Source organism: Protopterus annectens, chromosome 1.part1 (genome assembly GCF_019279795.1).
Source record: "Protopterus annectens isolate FY-2018-M chromosome 1.part1, PAN1.0, whole genome shotgun sequence".
Lineage (NCBI taxonomy): Eukaryota > Metazoa > Chordata > Ceratodontiformes > Protopteridae > Protopterus > Protopterus annectens.
Window position 1 is genome coordinate 147,313,333 of NC_056726.1, and position 22,144 is coordinate 147,335,476.

At 42.9% G+C, this 22,144-nt stretch overlaps 1 protein-coding gene across 1 annotated transcript in view; it reads left to right on the top strand.

Moving 5' to 3' along the window:
• Positions 1–22,144, top strand: part of RNF217 (ring finger protein 217) — a 1,666,157-nt gene that overhangs the window by 1,217,529 nt on the left and 426,484 nt on the right. The gene's annotated exons all lie outside the window — the stretch shown is intronic.

Here is a 22,144-nt window from a genome sequence, read left to right on the forward strand (position 1 = left end):
TCCGACTCCCACGTGGAGACACCTAGGCCTCTGGAAACTCAAGGTATTGGGCCTGCGGAAACTATTCCCTCAGATGGATCCGGGGCCGCTTTGCAGGCATCGGCTTCTGAGGGTGTTTTCAGACCTTCGCAACTTACTATTAAGTCCACTACAGCAGCCAAGGCAAAGTCAAAAACACCATTAAAGACAAGGAAACAAGTACAGCATTCTCCTGGACAGTTATCCATGCCAAAGAAACAGATGCTTAAAATGGCCGAGGACCTAATTACTTTGATCAGGGGTTCCCATCCCCCTCCTGATAAAAGGCCTAGGCAAGCCACTGACTATGACTCCTCTGACCAGGTTTCTATTTCCTCTGATTCTTCTTCAGATCAGGGTTATTCTCTCCCTCCCTATGAGGACTCTGATGCAGAAGAATCTATACCTTCAGCTTCTCCGCCTGAGGATTACTGTTTTGGGGAAACCTTGCACACCATGAGAGAGCATTTCCATTGGGAGAGCCAGGATTATTCAGAATCCAAGAAAAGGCTCAGTGACTTCCTTTTATTGCCTCAGCACAGGCCCTGGCTATCCCCCCTGTGCTTGATATTGTTGATGATGTTTTCTCTGAATCCAGTTTGTCTCCTGATTCTTTACCCCCTGCACCAGTCAAGTCTGACAGGTACTACAGGGTCCCAGACTCTCATACATTTCTTTATAAAACCCTGCTGCTGACCCAGAAACAATTTCTCAGGGTCCCAAAGGGGTTAAGGCTTCGACTGCAAAAAACCCTGTCCCCTCTGATAGGGATTCCAGAGCTCTGGATAGATGGGGGAAAAAAGTTTACACTTCTGCTACTTTAGCTGTAAGGGCTTTAAACTGCCAGTTTCACATGCTTAAATATCAACAATATCTAATGTCTTTGTTAAAACAGAAAATGCTTACAAACTCAATGTCCTGACAATAAGGAAATGCAGGATTTGTTGCATGCAGCTGAACAAGTGGGAAAGCATACTTTGCAATGTGGTTTTGATTCATTAGAGGCTTCTTGCAGAGCCGCAGTTACAGGCTCTGTCATTCAAAGGCATGCTTGGTTAAAAGAACAAAGTTTACCTGATCATGTTAAAGTAAAATTATTGGATGCTCCACTACAGCATGATACTTTGTTTGGTATTAAGGCAGAAGAGGTGTTAAAGAAAATGGAGGATAAAGCAAAATTAGTGCAGACAGTAAAGGATTTCTTACAGGTTCAGCCACCTAGATTTAGCAGAAACTGGCCTTCTAAAAATTGGTCCTTTCCGGTGTCAGACAGGCCATAAAGAGGCAGATACAGACACCCAAAAGGCAGATCTCAGCCCCAAGGCTCATACAGACCTAAACAATGGGGAGCTTCAGCCCCAAAGGAGGAGAAGACAAATCACAACCTTATAGGAAACAGTCTCAATGACTTCCCTCTACAAATGCCAAGCACTTACCTTTTGGCAGCACCCTTAGGGGGAAAGCTAGCACTTTTCTCACAAAATTGGCACATGATCACCCAGGACAAATGGGTACTGAATATTGTTTCTCGGGGTTACAGGTTCCACTTTCACACCCTTCCAAAATCAAAAGGTATGCCAGACCTGCCACAAAACCAATGGGCAGAGGCACAAAAACAAATTTCTGCTCTCATGGACATGAGAGCTATTCAAAGAGTATCACAGCAAGAACAGGGACAAGGATTTTACTCAAGACTTTTCCTGGTACCCAGAAAGGACAAAGCCTGGAGACCAATACTGGACCTGTCAATCCTAAATACTTTCCTGGATGTTCCGAAATTCAAAATGGTAACACTGCAGCAACTTCTACCCATGTTGGGCAAGAAGGCTTGGCTAGTTAGTATGGACCTCAAGGAGGCATACCTGCATGTCCCAATCAGACAGTCTTGCAGAAGATACCTCAGATTCATAGCTGGCTCAATGCATTACTAATTCTCTGCACTGCCCTTTGGCTTATCTACTGCGCCCAGGGTCTTCACAAAATGCCTGGCACCAGTCATTGCATTTTGCAGACAAATGGAATTCAAATATATCCCTACTTGGACGACTGCCTTATTCAAGCAGAGAGCAAGGACATTCTACTAAAGCATCTGGCGTTTGTAAAAAGATTACTAATTTGCCTAGGGTACACAATAAACGAAAAGAAGTCAAAACTTGTGCCCTCTCAAGAGATAATATTCCTGGGTGCAAGCTTAAATACAACTGCCTAGATGGCTTATCTCATGCCAGACAAGCAAAGGCAACTGACTCATTACTTTCAAATGATGGCAACAAAGACCCAGCTCCCTGCAAGAAAAATTCTTCAGGCTCTGGGCTTCATGGCATCCTGCATTCTGCTTATTCCATATGCAAGACTGCATATGAGGAAAGTACAATGGTATCTAAAAAGTGTTTGGACTCAACATTGCCACAGCCTGGAAACAATAATCTCTCTTATTCCCTGCCTGCAACAAGAGTTCCGATGGTGGGGTCTGGCCTGTCACCACAACAAGGGACAGCTTTTCACCTTACCCACAGCCAGGCAGACAATAACAACAGATGCATCGGATTATGCCTGGGGGGCACACATGGCAGGAAAATGTATTCAGGGCATGTGGCCCAAGGAACAAATGCATCTTCACATCAATCAAAAGGAGATGCTAGCTGTACAGCATGCCCTGACAGCCTTCAAGGATCTACTACATCCAGGACAACTATTACTAAAGACTGACAATACCACAGTTATGTGGTACATAAACAAGCAAGGGGGCACACATTCCTACCCCCTCTGCAGGCAAGCCATGACTTTGTGGAACACAGCACTGACCTATCAAGTACATCTAAAGGCACAATTCCTGCCAGGAAAGAAAAATACTCTGGCAGACGAACTAAGCAGAAATCTTATGGATCCTCATGAATGGAAACTAAATCCACAGGTATTCAGCATGATAACAAAGAAATGGGGACGCCCAGACATAGACCTTTTTGCCTCCCCTCACAACTGCCAACTACAGAGATTCCGCACAAGAACTTATCACTCCCAAGCATGGAAAGTGGATGCTCTATCATTCAGCTGGAAAACACTGACAGTTTATGCCTTTCCTCCACTGCCTCTTCTTCCCAAGGTACTCCTAAAAGTCAGACGAGAGAAGCCAAAAATGATTCTGACTGCCCCAGACTGGCCACGCCAGCACTGGTACCCAATCCTAAAGAGCTTGTCTCTAGGCCCAGCTTGGGTTTTACCTCAAATTCCTCATCTTCTGACTCAACAAAACAATCAGATTCTGCACAGTCAACTCAGAACCTTAAATATGGCTGCATGGCAGATAATATAGCCACTCAGACCACACCTCTCTCTAAAGCTGTTATGGATGTCATTTTAGAAGCCAGGAGGCCCAGCACTAGGAAATCTTATGCAGAAAAATGGAAGAGATTCTGTCCTTGGAATCAGGCACAAGGACCACTTGTTCCAAATAAACCTCAGATTTTACAATACCTAACTGAGATGCCGGACAAAGACCTATCCTTCTCATCAATTAAGATCCATGCCTCTGCCATTTCAGCTCATTACAATACGGAACCTCCAATTTTCTCTCATCCACTACTAAGACAGTACCTCAGAGGGGCAAAAAACATAAGACCCCCAAGGAGAGTACCGATACCTACATGGGACCTCAATTTTGTTTTAGAAAAGCTCACACTGCCACCTTTTGAGCCAGCCAATACAGCTGATATAAAATTCTTATCATGCAAGACTGCTCTGTTCCTAGCAGTAACTTCAGAAAGAAGAGTCTCAGAGTTACAGGCATTGATGGCAGTGGAACCTTTCATCATTTTTCATCAGGACAGGGTTTCTCTAAGGACAAACCCAACATTTATGCCAGTGTGGCTCTTAACCAAACCATTCATTTGCCAACATTTTATCCAAATCCCCAGAATAAAGGGGAGAGACTTCTGCATGCTTTGGACATACACAGACAGCTACGCTTCTGTTTGGACAAAACAAAAGCTTTCAGAAAAACTGAGCAACTGTTTGTAGCTTATGCTGCAGGATCACAAGGAAAGCCTATCTCAAAACAGACTATTTCAAAATGGATAGGACACTGCATTCGTTTCTGCTATTCACAACATGGCAAGCCAGTGCCTAAGGGCATTAGGCCACATTCAACCAGAGCAGCAGCCTCTTCAGCAGCCTTCCTCAGAGGAGTACCAACCAAAGACATTTTAGAGGCTGCAACCTGGAGTTCGGTGCACACTTTCAACAAGCACTACCACTTACCTCTCTACTCTAAATCCAGAGCAGGCTTTGCCACTGCAGTTCTGCAGGGCCTTGTAGCCTCTCCTAATCCTATTTAGGCCCAGCCACCCAACCTCAGCTTTGGGATTCAACCCAAGTGTAATGACTGCAACAGTGAAACACGATGAACATAGTACAGTTGTGTGCCTACCATAAATGTAGATGTTCGAGTGTATTCACTGTTGCAGTCCAGGTTACCCACCCACCATCCCCCATTTCTTTACTGGTACTTTTCTGTACCTCTCTATTTCATACAACCTTTGTGGTGTATTTGCTCGTAGATGAAGGTAATGTTTATTTTAGTACATACATGCTTCTTGGCATGATTTTTATTTTTATTTTTTAGCCTACCTGTTTGGGTGCACCTGACATCTAGGGCAAGAAAAACTGAAGAAAATGGCGTCGGCTGCATCTTTTATACCCCTGGTGCACTGACGTCATGGAAGAGGTGACAGCAACCGACGCCGGACCTAGACTTTGGAATTCTGGCCGACTGCGGGTAGCCTGCCAGCAGGATAACCCTAGTGTAATGACTGCAACAGCAAATACATTCGAACATGTACATTTATGGTAGGTACACAACTGTACTTTTCTCAGCCCCTGATGCCCGCTTTGATGGATTCGCAAGCCGCTACCAAGACCCGTTCGGAGTCCGGTCTGCCGTGAGACTCTTCTTTGACTACGGAACCTGGAGATGTCTCTAACTTGGATGGGTCCGGAACTGCTGAACAGACACCGGCTTCTGAGGAAGTTCTTCGCATTACCGATACTTGACACAAACAGACGACTTCTTTCGCGTCTTCAGTTTTGTCTAAAACTGCTGAGTTTTTAAGGCCAAGAGTACGAACTACGCCTAATAAAAATGACGAACCAATCTCAAGCACCTGCTTCCTTGTCACAATCTCAAATGCTTAAAGTGGCAGAAGACCTGATCATGCTGATTAGGGGAAGCCAGCCTTCCCCTGCTAAGAGAAAAAAGGACTTGTCCCCAGCAGCTTTAACTTACCAAGAGTCCAACGACTCTGACGTTTCTGAATATGAAGACATGCTTTTATCTACTTATGAGAATTCAGATGCAGAGAAATCCATTCCCTCTGCTTCTCCTCCAGAGGATTTTTCTTTTGGTGAAACCCTTCATACTTTGAGAGCATTTCCACTGGGAATGCCAGGATTATCCTCAGTCCAAAAAGAGACTCAGAGAATTTTTAGATTTGCCACAACATAGACCCCTAGCTATCTCTCCTGTTCTGGATGTTGTGGATGATGTCTTTATGGAATCCAGTCTGACTCCTGATACTTTACCCCTTGCTCCAAGGAAACCAAACAGGTTCTACAGAGTCCCTGACTCCCGCAAATTTCTCTTCAAAAATCCTACTGCTGACCCAGAGGTCATTTCCCAAGGGCCTAAAGGTATAAAGGCAATTACAACTAAGAATCCCACCCCTTTGGACAGGGATTCCCAAGCTTTAGACAGATGGGGTAAAAAAGTATACACCTCGGCAACTGTAGCCATTAGGGCATTGAATTGCCAGTTTCACATGCTGAAATACCAGCAACATATTATGGAACTTACTAAGCAAAAATTATCTACCTTTCCTGACTGTGCAGAAAATAAAGAATTACAGGAGCTTATGCATTCTGCAAGCCAAGTCAGCAAACATACCTTGCAATGTGGGTTTGATGCCCTAGACACATTTTGCAGGGCAGCAGCCACTGGTTCTGTACTGAGAAGGCATGCTTGTCTTAAGGAACAGACCTTGCCAGACCATGTCAAATCAAAACTACTAGACGCTCTTTTGAATAAAGACAGTTTGTTTGGCACCAAAGCAGAAGAGGTTCTAAAAAAGATGGAAGAAAAAGCTAAGTCTATGCAGACAGTCAAAGATTTTTTACAGGTGCAGCCTCCTAGATTCAGTAGGCATTGCCCCTCGAAACACTGGTCTTTTCCTGCCCCTTCAAGGCAATCTCAAACTAGACCCAGGGGAAACAGACCCCCCCCCAGATTACAGTGTCAGGTTATGCAGAGATCTAAGCAATGGAGTACCTCCACTTCTAAAACAGGGAGTGCTAAGCCACCCCCTTACAGAAAGAATTCACAATGACTTGTCATCTCCACTCCTCACCTCTGCCCAATTGCTCGTGCCCCTAGGAGAAAAACTTGCCCAACATGCAACAAACTGGACCTCCATCACCAAAGACCGATGGGTTCTCAACATTGTATCCTAGGGGTACAAATTTTACTTCCACACAGTGCCAACCCTGAAAGGGTTCTCAGACATTCCTCCAAACCAGTGGGCAGAGGCACAAAACCAAGTTCAATCCCTGCTCTCCGTAAGGGCAATTCAACCTGTTCCTGCAGAACAGATAGGTCAAGGGTTTTATTCCAGAGTTTTCCTGGTACCCAGACCTTCCTCCAAACCAGTGGGCAGAGGCACAAAACCAAGTTCAATCCCTGCTCTCCATAAGGGCAATTCAACCTGTTCCTGCAGAACAGATAGGTCAAGGGTTTTATTCCAGACTTTTCCTGGTACCCAGAAAAGAGGGCACTTGACGCCCAATACTAGATCTTTCCATTCTAAACACCTTCCTGGTGGTATCAAAATTCAAATTCTTACCCTTCAGCAGCTTCTTCCTGTGCTGTCCAAAGAGGCCTGGCTATAGACCTAAAAGAAGCCTATCTGCACATCCCTGTCAGGGAATCATGCAGGAAATGTCTACGTTTCAGGACAGGATCTATGCATTATCAGTTCTCTGCACTTCCCCTTGGCTTATTCACTGCTCCCAAAGTCTTCACAAAATGCCTGACTCCAGCCATTGCCTATTGCAGACAAAGAAACATTCAAATATACCCTTACTTGGACAATTGCTGATGCAGCACCTGATATTTGTAAAGAACCTTCCAACCTCCCTGGGGTAAACTATCAACGAAAAGAAATCAAAACTAGTACCCAGTCAAAATATTGTATTCCTGGGAGCAAGCTTGGGCACAGCCTCCCAGATGGCATTTCATACTCCAGAAAAACAAGCCTATCAAACAGGCTGCTTCACTTTAATAGCCACCAGATCCCAGCTGTCCCCAAGGAAAATCCTGCAGGGTCTAGGGTTCATGGCCTCTTGCATTCTACTAATTCCATATTCCAGACTGCATATGTGGAAACTTCAGTGGTACTTAAAAAGTCTTTGGTGCCAACATTCTCAGGACCAGGAAACCACCATACCTATCATACCTTGTCTAAGGACAGAGTTTCTTTGGTGGGCAGCAGCATGCAACCACAACAAGGGGCTTCCCTTTACACAACCCCACACCACCCAGACCCATCAGACTAGTCTGGGAGGCACATCTGGGAGACAAGTACATTCAGGGCCACTGGAGCCCAAGTCAAATTCATCTGCACATCAACCAAAAAGAGATGCTGGCTGTTCAGCACGCTCTGACAGTTTCAGATCCCTTCTCTCACCTGGGGCCCTGCTAATAAAAACAGACAACACCACAGTTATGTGGTACATCAACAAGCGGGGGGAACCCACTCTTACCCACTGTGCAGGCTAGACATGACACTATGGAACATGGCATTGGACATGCAGATCCATCTGCAAGCTCAATTCCTGCCAAGCAAACAAAACTCTCTGGCAGACGACTTAAGCAGAAATCTCCTAGATCCACATGAGTGGCAATTAAATCCCAGTCTTTCAGCCTGTTAACCCAGAAATGGAAGATACCCAAGGTAGACCTTTTTGCCTCCCCCTACAATCACCAGATCAGGAAATTCTGCACCAGGACACCACACAGCAGAGCATGGAAAGTGGATGCCCTACCCTTCCAGACAGGACAGACCAAGGGCAATTGAATTCCCCCAGTGACCAGCCTAAGCAAGCAGTTACTGGACATCATTCTGGAAGCCAGAAGACCCAGTGCAAGGAAATCCTATGCTGATAAGTGGAAAAGGTATTGTTCCTGGATTCAATCTAAAGGAGCAGGCACTGCTCCGCCCTCCTTACCTCTAATCTTGGATTACCTAGCAGATCTACTCCACAGAGGCCTTTCCTTCTCTTCCATTTATATCCATGCCTCGGCCATCTCAGCTCATTACAACACTGAGCACCTCTCTTCTCTCACCCTCTCATCAAACAGTTCCTGAGAGGGGGACAACAATTTAAGGCCACCAAGGAGAGCACCCACCCCGGCTTGGGACCTTAACTTTGTACTGGAATAGCTCATGCCCCCCCCCCCCCTTTGAACCTGCAGTGTCAGCAGAGTTAAAATTCCTCTCTTGTAAAACAGCCTTGCTTCTGACCATCACTTCAGCTAGAAGAGTGTCTGAGCTACAAGCACTTATGGCTGTGGAACCCTTCATTATTTTTCATGCTGACAGGGTCTCCCTCAGTACTAACCCTACGTTTATGCCTAAAGTGGTGTCCAGTGTAGCTCTCAACCAATCTATCCATTTGCCAACCTTCTTTCCCAATCCTCAAATTAAAGGGGAAAGGATCCTACACTCTTTAGATGTACACAGACATTTCAGATTCTACCTTGACCTGATTAAACCCTTCAGAAAATCTGACCAGCTACTACTCAGCTTTGCACCTGGGGCAGAGAGGGCAAGGCCATATCTAAACAAACTATTTTCAAATGGATAGCACAATGTATCCATTTCTGTTACAAACACCATGGGAAACCAACCCCTCAGGGGGTCAGAACACATTCCACCAGGGCAACCTCTACCTCTACAGCATTGATCAGGGGAGTCCCTACCAGGGACATCCTGGAAGCTGCTACGTGACCTGGAGTTCTGTTCACACCTTCATCAAGCATTACCACCTACCTTCACCAAGCATTACCACCTGCCTATTTTTTCCAAATCCAGGGCGGGTTTTGCAACAGCAGTCCTGCAGGGCATACTAGCCAGCCCCAACTCTTCTTGACTGCCTCCACCCATTCTTCAGCTTTGGTAATCAACCCAAGTGTGATGACTGCAACAGTGAAACACAAAGAACATAGTACAGTTGTGTACACTTACCATAAATGTAGATGTTCGAGTGTATTCACTGTTGTAGTCCTGGATGTTCTTCGTGTTTCACTGTTGCAGTCATTACATTTGGGTTATCTGCTTGCAGGTAGCCCTCTGTCGGCCTGATTAACAAAGTCTTGGGTCCTGCATCGGTTGCTTTCCCTTCTTCCATGACGTCAGGTTGTCAGGGGTATAAAACATGCAGCCGACTTAATTACTTCAGTCTTTCTTGCCGTGCGGTGCTCGAAGCAGAAGCAGTTCGCACGTGCTGGTCGGCCGACTCCTGAAATTTTTGTTTTCGAGTTTCAGAACCAAAGTCTTCAACTAAAGCTAAGTAAGCCCGTTGGGGAAATTTTTCTTCCTCCTTACCGATGTCAGTAAAAGTTAGTAATTGCATTACTTGTGGAAAGCAAATACCTCAAAAAGATTTTTATTTGTACTGTATTCCTTGCCTAGGCCCTGACCATGACGTACCTTGCTGTCGGTTTTGCGCTTTATTTAATCAGTGCACTATCCGTTGTCAGTATATTTTCGCCTCTAAATATTTTGGTTCTCGGTTTAATTATCCAGAAATGTCATTGGTTAGCCATCCGACTACTGGGATTCCGAAAAAACGCAAAGATAACGACAGAGACAGGCCGCCGAGGTCCAAAACTGCCGACGATGCTTCTCCTAAGCCAGTTGCCAGTTTGCCGGTACTCAGTGAGGCGCTTTCGCAGCCCCTGATACCCGATGCTTCTGATTCGCAGGCCTCTACTGAGACCCATTCAGAGTCCGGTATGCTGCGAGATGCTTCAACTATGGAACCCGTGGATGTCTCTACCTTGGATGGGTCTGGGCCCGCTGTGCAGTCACTGTCTTCTGAGGGTGTATTCAGGCCTACGGACTTGCATATTAAACCAACGCCTCCTTCTTCACTTAGGCCTAAATCTCGAACCATGCCTAAAAAACTGACGCCCTGGCCACATGCTCAGGCCTCTATCCCTAAAAAACAAATGATAAGAATGGCTGAAGATTTAATAACTCCAATCCGGGGTAGCCAACCCCCCCCCCTTTCTAAGAGGCCTAGGACTGAAGTTGTTTATGAATCTACTGGCCAGGATCCTGTTTTTTTCTGATTCTTCTGATGATCTGGATTTTCCCTTATCTACTTATGAGGATTCTGATGCAGAGGACTCCATTCCCTCTGCTTCTCCTCCAGAGGATTTTTCTTTTGGGGAAACCTTGCATTCTCTAAGGGGAGCATTTCCACTGGGAAAGCCAGGATTTGTCTGATTCAGAAAAGAGGCTTAGGGATTTCTTACTCCTGCCTCAGTATAGGCCTTTAGCTATTCCTCCTGTACTAGACATTGTTGAACATGCTTTTTCGGAATCTAGGTTGGCCCCTGATTCCTTGCCTCCTGCTCCCAGAAAACCTGACAGATACTAAAATGTCCCTGAGTCACACAAGTTTCTTTTTAAAAATCCTATTGCGGATCCAGAGACTATTTCACAGGGGCCCAAGGGCATTAAGGCTTCTACTGCTAAAAATCCTACCCCTTCTGATAGAGACTCCAGGGCGCTGGATAGATGGGGTAAGAAGGTTTACACTTCTGCAACCTTGGCCATTAGGGCTTTAAACTGCCAGTTTCATATGTTAAAGTATAAGCAACATGTTATTGGATTGCTTAAACAGAAAATGATGTTGATTCCTGACTGTGTGGAAAATAAAGAATTACAGGATTTAATGCATTCTGCTGAACAATTTGGAAAACATACTTTGCAATATGGTTTTGATTCATTAGAGGCCTCTTGCAGGGCTGCTGTTACTGGGTCTGTGCTCAGAAGGCATGCTTGGCTAAAGGAGCAATCTTTGCCTGATCATGTTAAAGCTAAATTGTTGGATGCTCCCTTAAATCAGGACCGCCTGTTTGGCAGCAAGGCTGAGGAAGTTCTTAAAAAGATGGAAGATAAAGCTAAATCTATGCAAACTGTTAAAGATTTCTTACAAGTTCAGCCTCCTAGATTTAGTAGGCACTGGCCCTCTAAGAATTGGTCCTGTACAGCCCCTTCCAGGTCTTTTCAAGCCAAACCCAGACAACAAATGCCCAGGTTTCAGTCCCAGGGATACACAGAACTAAGCAGTGGGTGGCCTCCACTTCCAAATCTGGGTGTAATAAGACTCCCCCCCTATGATAAACTGTCTCAATGACTTCCGTTTAAAATTTCCAAGCACTTATCAACTGATTGCCCCTTTGGGGGAAAGATTGCTCTTCATGCAAAGAACTGGGAACTTATTACCCAGGACAAATGGGTTTTATATATAGTGTCCCAGGGATACAGATTTCAATTCCACATGTTGCCAGCACCAAGCGGGTTGCCGGACCTATCCCCAAATCAGTGGGCAGAGGCCCAAAACCAAGTACTTTCTCTCTTAAGCATGGGGGCTATTCAACTGGTACTGGAAGAGGAAAAGGGACAAGGTTTCTACTCGAGACTTATCCTGGTACCCAGAAAAGACAGTTCATGGCATTCTATCCTGGACCTGTCTATAACACCTTTTTGGAAATTCCAAAATTCAAGATGCTGACTCTTCACCAATTACTTCCTATGCTAGGCAAAGATGCCTGGTTGGCAACACTAGATTTAAAAGAAGCATACCTGCACATCCCAATCAGGGAATCTTGCAGAAGATACCTACGCTTTAAAGCAGGCTACATGCACTATCAGTTCTTTGCACTGCACTTTGGCTTATCTACTGTGCCCAGGGTATTCACAAAGTGCCTAGCTCCAGTTATTGCATTTTGCAGGCAAAGAAATATTCAAATATACCCATACCTGGACGATTGTCTAATTCAGGCAGAAAGCCAGGACATACTTTTGAATCATCTGGCCTTTGTACAAAGGGCTCTAACTTATCTGGGGTACACCATAAATGAAAATAAATCACACCTGGTACCCTGTCAACAAATTATATTCCTGGGAGCAAGCTTGAATACAACTTCCAAGATGGCTTACCTCACGCCAGAGAAACAAATTAATTTGACAACCTACTTCATATAAGTGGCCACAAAAACCTTGCTGTCTACAAGACAAATACTGCAAGCCTTGGGGTTCATGGCCTCCTGCATTCTTCTAATTCCATATGCAAGACTGCATATGAGGAAACTACAATGGTATTTAAAAAGCCTATGGTGTCAACATTCTCAGGATCTAGAAGTAATGATTCCTATCATACCTTGCCTACGCCTAGAATTCCTTTGGTGGGTAGAGGCCTGCCACCAAAACAAGGGACTACCTTTCACACCACCCCCTGCGCCCAAACCCTAACAACAGATGCATCAGACTATGCATGGGAGGCTCACCTGGCAGGGAAGTGCATTCAGGGCAAATGGAACCCAAGTCAAATGCACCTGCATATCAATCAAAAAGAAATGTTAGCTGTACAGAATGCTCTGACAGCCTTAAAGGACCACATTATTCCAGGACAACTTATGGTAAAGACAGACAACACCATTGTTATGTGGTACATAAACAAGCAGGGAGTGCACATTCTTACCCCCTCTGCAGACTAGCCATGGCATTGTGGAACACAGCCTTGACCTACCAAGTGCACCTACAAGCTCAATTCCTGCCAGGAAAATTAAATCAACTGGCAGACGGACTAAGCAGAAACCTCATGGACCCACACGAGTGGAAACTGGAACCAAGGATTTTCAGCATGTTGATAAGCAAATGGGGGAGCCCAGATATAGACCTGTTTGCCTCTCCCCAGAACTACCAATTGGACAAATTTTGCACAAGGACTTCCCCACAAGCAAGCCTGGAATGTGGATGCTCTATCCTTCAGCTGGAAAAACATATCAGTCTATGCCTTTCTCACTCTGCCTCTGCTCTCCAAAGTACTACTAAAAATGAAACAGGGCAAACCAAGGATGATTTTGATTACTCCAGACTGGCCACACCAACACTGGTACCCCCCCTGCACCAGACTGGCCACTCCAACACTGGTAACCCCCCCTGCGCAGTGTGTCACGGTTATCCCCATGGCACCTGCCTCAGACTCCTTCCCTGTTGTCTCAGCAGGAGAACCAGATCCTGCACCCTCAGCTTCTAACACTGAACCTTGCAGCCTGGCTAATTACATAATCTCTCCTCTACCATCTCTCAGTAAACCTGTGATGGATATCATTTTAGAGGCAAGGAGGCCTAGTACTAGAAAACCTTATGCTGAAAAATGGAAAAGATTCTGTGCCTGAAACCAATCTCAAGGAATGAGCACAGCAGCCCCCAATTTACCTCAGATTTTACAATACTTAACTGAGATGCTTCACAAGGGCCTGTCTTTTTTCCTCCATTAAAATCCACGCCTCAGCCATTTCAGCTGATTGTAAGACAGAACCTCCCCTCTTCTCTCATCCATTGTTCAAGCAGTTCCTCAGAGGGGCCAAAAATTTGAGACCACCCAGGAGAGCTCCAACCCCAGCCTGGGTCCTTAACTTTGTTTTGGAGAAACTCACTCTACCTCCTTTCGAGCCAGCTGCTACTGCAGATTTAAAATTTCTTTCTTGGAAAACAACTTTCCCTTTAGCAATCACTTCAGCTAGAAGGGTATCTGAATTACAAGCCCTTATGGCAGTGGAGCCTTTCATCATCTTTCATGCGTACAAGGTGTCCCTCAGAACCAATCCATCCTTCATGCCCAAGGTGGTATCCAGTGTGGCTCTTAATCAGTCTATTCATTTGCCAACCTTCTTTCCCAATCCACAGAACAAAGGGGAACGGATACTGCATTCCTTAGATGTGCACAGACAACTTAGATTCTACTTGGACAGGACTAAACCTCAAAGGAAATCTGAACAACTGCTGGTGGCATTTGCTGCAGGGGCAGAGGGGAAGGCTATTTCAAAGCAAACCATTTCTAAATGGGTAGGCCATTGCATTCATTTCTGCTTATAAGCACCATGGAAAACCTATCCCCCAGGGGATCAGTCCTCACTCCACCAGGGCTGCATCTACCTCTACAGCCTTTCTCAGAGGCGTCCCTACCAGGAACATCCTAGAAGCTGCTACCTGGAGTTCTGTGCATACTTTCACCAAGCATTATCATTTGCCAATTTTCTCTAAATCCAGAGCTGGCTTTGCCACTGCAGTCTGGCCCTAATGCTATCTAAATTCCTCCTCCCAACCATAACTTTGGGAATCTACCCAAATATAATGACTGCATTAGTGAAACACAAAGAACATAGTACAGTTGTGTAAACTTACCATAAATGTAGATGTTCGAATGTATTCACTGTTGCAGTCCTGGTTACCCTCCCTCCAGCCCCCTAACTTCTTTTGGCTATACCTCTACTTTCCTTTACTATGCTTAAAAGCCTTTTTGGTGTATTTGCTTTTTTGTTGGAGGGATATCTTTGTATTTTTATATTTAATTGCTCCCCATTGGGGGGGCACCTGACATCTGGGGCAAGAAAAACTGATGTAGTGGCGTTGGCTGCATGTTTTATACCCTTGACGACCTGACGTCATGGAAGAAGGGACAGCAACCGACGCAGGACCCAAGACTTTGTTAATCAGGCCGACTGAGAGCTACCTGCAAGCAGATAACCCAAATGTAATGACTGAAACAGGGAATACACTCGAACATCTACATTTATGGCAAGTGTACACAACTATATTTTTCCCACCCTCCAGCCCCCATCTCTCTCTGTCTCTACTTCTCTAAATGTATTACTCACCCCTTACAGGGCTATTGGTATTTACTTTTTTCCCATAACTTAGCTCCCTATTTGGGGGCTCCTGACATTTGGTACAAGAAAAACTGATGTAATGGCGTCGGCTTTCTGTTTTATACCCCTGACGACAGTTCTGTAGCGACAGCAACCGACGCAGAAATACTAAGTCTCTGGTATTCTGGCCAACTGAGGGCAACCTGCAGGCAGATATCCCAAGTGTGATGACTGCAACAGTGAATACACTTCAACATCTACATTTATGGTAAGTGTACACAGCTGTCCTTTATGTATATTGATGGAGAATGTATAAGAACATGCATTTTGTCAGAGGACAGCATTGCCTACCCTTGCATGTGCAGGCATCACCCCATATCTACCAAGGAGAGGGCTTAAGTCCATAAAACAGAAAAACTTGAATGATAGTCTGTCATGGTTGGTAATCGCCCCACTAGAGAAAGGTTCATTGGTGTATAGTAGGCTAATGACCACTAGGGCCCTTAAAAGCCTAGCTGTGCAACCCAAATGTGACCCATAAATTTAATTTATATTTGATTTATAGGGGGTGATTTACTGTTTCTCTCCATCAGAGGCATAGGTGCCAAATCAGGGGTGAATTTCTGAATGCCCATCCATTGGACAAGTTGCACTTAAATAGGGATAGGGAGGAACTCTGCTTCACATGGATCGGGAGCCTGTTCCAGAGAATGAAAATTCAAGAAACATATCTGTCTGTCCAACATGTCCTTTTTATGTTGCAAGTAAAATGTAGGTCTTTTAACCTAGTAGTTCTGATGCCATTTGTTTTACGGCTGTGCAGAAGATTCATCAAAACATGGTCCAGGGATGACTTGTATGCCAGGCAAAGATCACCTCTCAAAAGTATGTATGATACTGAGTTAAGAGTCAGGGATTTGAGGCGATCAGCAAAGGATATTGTATTTACTCCCTGTATTGATTTTGTAAGGAACATTTCTGGACATTTCAGTTACTGCATGTGTCTGGTCAGGTACATCCCGAAGGGGGCATTATACTCTTTGATGAGCCTGATGAGAGATGGGTATGGTGGTATGATGACCTCTCTGGACCTAGATGCAGTGCCCTTGCTTATAAATTGAACAACATAGACGCTTCCAGTTGATTGTGGTAGGGCTGATGTTTGGCAGGCGTAGGGAGAAAAAGATTAAAAAAATTACACGTGTTATCTGAAATTTATAGAGTTTCTTTTGTTGCTTCTTTTCTCATTTTCCTGCAGTTTTTTAAGTAGTTCAAGCTATGGTTCCACATTTTGTATGTATGTTTGCTTCCTGTTGCAGCACAAGCATTCTTCTCCATATTGTAGCTGTTTATTAATTGAGACAATATTGTTGGATTAAATATATTTATGTCTAGCTTACTATTTTTTTTTTATTTCTTTTGCAGTGAATCCTGGTGATTCAGATTCTGCCCTTTTGTTTTCTTTTATTTTTGGGAGCATTTTTGTTCTGTTTAGTGTGTTACAGGGTCATTTACATTTAGTTTAGTCTTATTTTTTATAAGATATATGGTACTTGTATGTATTTCACTTTTTTATTCAAGTCGTGCTCTGTAGTCATTCTGAGACAGGGGAAGTTCATGTTGGTTTTGTAACTGTTGCATTCAAAAACCAAAGATTAGCCTGTCATAGCCGTCTCTGATGTACACTATTTTTAGCTTGCTTCCTGATGACCAGAGTGCTGCATGCATTACAAATATGTTAGGTGTTGCATTAGTTGTGAGTGCATAACTTTTTCCATTATTTTTGATAAATAGGGCCTATGATGCCCAACTTTAATGCAAGTTTGTATTAATTGTCCTTTTCCAGATACCTTGGACAGAGGTCCTGTCTTAATAAGTAAGTATCAGAAGCTTAGATCATCAGAAACTTTGTAGAAAGATTGTCTATTGATACCGATACGGCAGAATGCTCAATTGAGCTGAGATCTGGTAAAAGAAAAATGTTCACAGTTGTTATAATTTGTTTGACAGATAAAAAAGTGAGAACCAAAATGGCTCACAATTTACTCACTTTTAAGGCCATGGACAGAAAAGGTATGGATTTATTTTCTGGGTGTAATGCCTTATTAGTACAGTTTCGAAAGTTTGTAGCAATATGGAAATGTGTATGCTGCTGTTCCTGGCAGTACATTTTCTTTACTAAGTATATCCATCTTTGCTTTATCTCTCTTTGAGATCAGTGTCCTTCAAGGATATCTTATCCACAGTAACAGTAATTTACTAAACTACTTTCACACACACAGTCATTTTCAGGAGAGGCTAATGATATGTAATGGCTTTTATCTAGGCTAACATGGCACACCAATTACCAGTTACTGTGCCACTCTTAAAAATGAACTAACTGAAATATAAAATGTTGTGAGATCAGTAATATACTTTATTTGGTAAGATTTAAATGAAAAGTGATGTCTAAGAAGTGTAGTAATTTTTAACCTGTACATTAATTGAAAGATGGTTTGTTAGTCTGATTCTTATCCTAGACACATACTATTTGGGAGACTCAGAATGATTGTATTGAAAATGTGCAGGATCAGTAGGGTAAGCTGTGAAATAGTCTCAACACTTCTGTATAAATATATTTTACAAAAGAAGTATTTTCTTTGTGAATTTTTTATTCTTTTTTTTATCATGACCCAATATCACTAATATTTACAGGTGGTTGCTGTCATGGATGAGCTAGCATGTAGCAAATGTGCTGTACTGCCTTACAGCAGCCACAACCAAAAATAAAACTGCACACTGAACATAAAGCAGAATTGTAGACCCTGGCATTTCAGGGATTTGTCTGCCTCCCTTTGAGATTAGTGTCCTTCAAGGATATCGTAGCTACAGTAACTGTAATTTACTAACCTGCATTCACACACACTGTCATTTTCAAGAGAAACTAATGATACTTGATGGCTATTATTTAGGCCAGTTTGGCACACCAAATACCGGATGTCCTTCGTGTTTCACTATTGCAGTCATCACCTGTGGGTTATCCCTGCTGTGGTAGTCCTCGGCTGGCCCGAATACCAGAGTCCATGTTTTTCTGCATCGGCTGTTGTCGCTTGTTGACTGATTTATTTAGGTCAGCAGTCTTTTTCTCTTTCAAAGTTGAATGTCGATATTCACTTGCATCAACACAAAACAGTGACTTTTTTCAGTTCATAAACAACCAGCCGCAAATTTTCAAAATTAAATGGAATTCTTTATTAAAAATGTAATGTAATTTAAGAATTAATTATACACACAAGATACAGTATTACAGAAAGAAGTATAAAATATTTCAACAGACAGAGAGCATTTAGAAAAAAACACAACAACAGACAGAGAGCATTTAGAAAAAAAACACAAGCTACTTACATATGAGAGAGAATCACTGTTTTCTGCCATTGTCCTAGAAGGTATAAAATAAAACAGAAATTAATTCACTTGAGTAGAGCATTAGCCCCTCCATAAGCAAGCATATCCAAGACGCATCTGACTAGGAAATGACTCCTGGTATAACTCCAGAATTCCCCGAAAATCAAAGGTTGTTTCACCTGACCTCTGGATGCATGCCCTAGGTTGAACAAGTACTGGGAAATACACAGTTAACACAGTCATTTTTCAGGAAAATCTCACCTTAAAGGATTCAGTGCTACTTTCCTTCCCTGCAATAAAAATTTAAACTAGAAACAATAGATTTTTGAGAGAGAGAGGCAGAGACCGATGTTAATTCTTCTTCTTTCGGCTTTTCCCAGTTAGGGGTCGCCACAGCAGATCATCTGTCCGCTCATGATTGGCAGTGGAATTTTATGGTGTCGAGTTGCCAGCCAAGCGCCCAACCTTCCACAGAAGGCACACACATGCACACACTCACACCTAGGGCCAATTTAGTGTGTCCAATCCACCTACTGCATGTCTTTGGGATGTGGGAGGAAACCGGAGCACCCGGAGGAAACCCACACGATCACAGGGAGGACATGCAGACTCCACACAGAAGGCACCCCAGCCGAGAATCGAACCGGAGAACCTCTTGCTGTGAGGCGACAACGCTAACCGCTGCACCAATTGTGTATTTTAAAATTTATCGTTTACAGTTTCTGTAGCTTCTGAGTAAAAGAGTTACATGTCCTGTTCAGTCTTTGTTATGTAATTTTATTTCACTTTAAACAGCCATGCTTCCTTTAACACGTATGTGTTATACTTTTGCAGCACCTTTACAAAAATGTGCCCATTGTGTTTAGATTCTTTGCATTTCTGTACAAAAACTAAACTGAAGGTTATATTTAGTCTATATACATATATAAATGTCTCAGTTGAAGAAAAAAAGAGAGTTGCAAATTTTGTTCAGCTCCTCAGTGCCGCTTACTAGACTTGTTGACTACGTGAATAGTAGAAGCTGCTGCTACCAGGCTCAAGTCTAACATGCTTTGTCTTGCAGATGTAATGTTGACAATGACAGGAAGATTTTTTTACCTGATAATGACAATGATGTTAATATGTTAAGGTGACTATAGCTGTCATGTATTTGTTTCTAGTATGTATTGTGGTCTCATTGCAATACTTGGTTCTTAAGTTAGATGTCAACTAGTACATTGCTTCAGCTGCTGTCTTACTAATACTTAGTGAAATGTAGAGACATATATGGCATTTTAACACAATTAAGTTTTATTTGGACAGGCACTCCCTGTTCTTATTATGTTGAGTCTACTCATCAGATATCAGATCAGATTGTTGTGAAGTACAGTTATAAAACCTGCAACAGTGTATGTCCTGTTAGGTCATGAGATATTTGAGAGTCTACGGTCACACTATTAAACGTTTCAGAAATGGCTATAAATATGGTTCATAGTGTGATGTACAGCTGTGTAGCAAGTAAGTTTTATTTATATTATTTTGAGCAGTTATTCATTTACTGGTGATATCTGTTCTGCATGGCTGTATAAGTGGCCTCTGTTGACGCCAGTATTGTAGAAAAAAGTGTGATAGCCACTGAAATCAGCGATGGTTAGACACTGCCCTGCTGTGACAGTCTTTTTTCTCCAAGATAAGCTAGATAGAGTCAATACCTGCTGTTCTGACCATGGCCTTAGACGTGGTGCAAAAAATGTAGTGTTTTTGAGTTTGGGAAATGTCTTTCCCACTGATTATTATTTAATGGAACCCTGCATAAGGCTGATACAGTTTCTAGAGATCTAGGCACTTTCATCAGCAATTAACTGCCCTTTGACCATCAAGTATCAGTTGAAGTATGAAAATATTTTTTTTGTCCAGCTTATTATCAAAGGTACGTCCTCAAGATCCAAAGCAGTATTAGTATATTTCTCCTGTATTAAACAATCATTGAATATATCACTTCACTTGTTATGTATCATACCAAACGTGCATCCCAGCAGACCTCAATGTTTTGGAATCAAGAGAATCAAATGGTTGGGCTCCCTTAGCTGTTCAGATACAGTAAAAAGTCATTCATGTTTTTCTATCCTGGTCAGACTCCTGTGTGGAGACGTTTGTCTTACCTTTCAGACTGTGAAGGATTCTGTTCTGCTATTTCTCCTCTACCTCAGAAGCACTGGTGATGTTAGGAACATTAGCTCTGAAACTCTCAACTTCTCTTTAAACATAAATAGGACTATTTGGAGGTCTTTATCCAAAGGGATCATGTACCCGTAGAACAAATTTCAATTGTGCTATATGGTGTGACACCTTTACTTCCTTCCAGGTAAGTCTTGATGATGGGGTGGGTTACTGAGTTGGATAGAGTTTGCTTGGTGTTTTATTCATGATGGGATGGGTTCGCATAGATATACTGCAGGGGTTGGTAGTATGGTCCCAGTCAAAAAGCAGGAGAACCGTAATGGCAATGCTTGCTATGGTGTATGGCTAGGCTATATATTTATTTATCTTTGTTTACTAGAAAAGTCTCCCTTTTCAGAAGAAGTTTTGGGAGAAAAGCTCCACATTTAACACTAGTTTTGACATACACATAAAATACTATTACATGATATTACAAAATATAGACAAATGTAAATGCATGAGGGAAAAGTTTTACAATAGCTTACATAAATGTCATTTAGAAACAGAGCGTGTGCATGGTTTGAATAGCTATTGTACAGTGTGTTTTTTCAGACTACCTTCTTATTGGTAACATGTGAACCCCCTGAATGTACGGGCACATGAGCCATTTCATGTTCCCTTGCTATAAACACACAGAAAAAAAAGCAAAATACTGGACAACACACTGTTTTTCAGTAATTACAAACTACATTGAAAAGTACAAAGAAAATTAATTTGCACTTTTTCTTACTGTTGAAGGCTTTTGAATGTAAATTTTGCAGAGAAGACTGAAGATTTACCACAGCAGCCAAAAACATGGGCTGCATAAACTGATTGCCTTCACAGATTCATAGTTCATAGGTTCATAGGTTCATACTAGGCTATCTGCCCAAGAGCATTTATAAGCCTAGCCAGAGTGTGTATGGCTTTCGCCACCCATATTAAATTAATTTTGCTATGCCCTTTTTCAAGGTTAGTATACTGTGCCTCTGTCTAACAGTGACACAGAAGTGATACCCGGGGTAAACCTACGATCTCCCATCCACTCATCAAGATTCCTCTTGAAGAGAGTCAAAGAGGGACTCTGCCTAAGATGTGTACCTCCCCCACCCTCGATTGGGGGGGGGGGGGGTTATAAGTGATAGTATATGAAATGGCTAGTTGGTTAACCATGTGATCTAATTTGACTGTGTCACTAGTATTGCATTGGTTGCTTAGGAAATGCCATGTGGACTAACCATTGTTCTATTGGTGGACTCGAAAGTCTGCACTTTTTTCTAAAGCAGAAATGAGTAGATTTGGACAGCATGTGCATGAGCTAGTGGAGCACACAGATCTTCAGGTGCACATAGACATTAAGGTTACTCAGAGCAACACCACTGATACTGTTTTGTTCTTATTTTGACTCAGTTTCATGCCTCTTCCAGAATTACCACAACCAGACATCAGCTTCTTACCAACATATAAATTGTTAAAATATAAACTAAATGTTGTTGAAGTTTCTTATATGTGTAGTGTATTTTGAATATTTTTTAGTAAAGACTCCGCATCCTTTTCACAGACAACAAG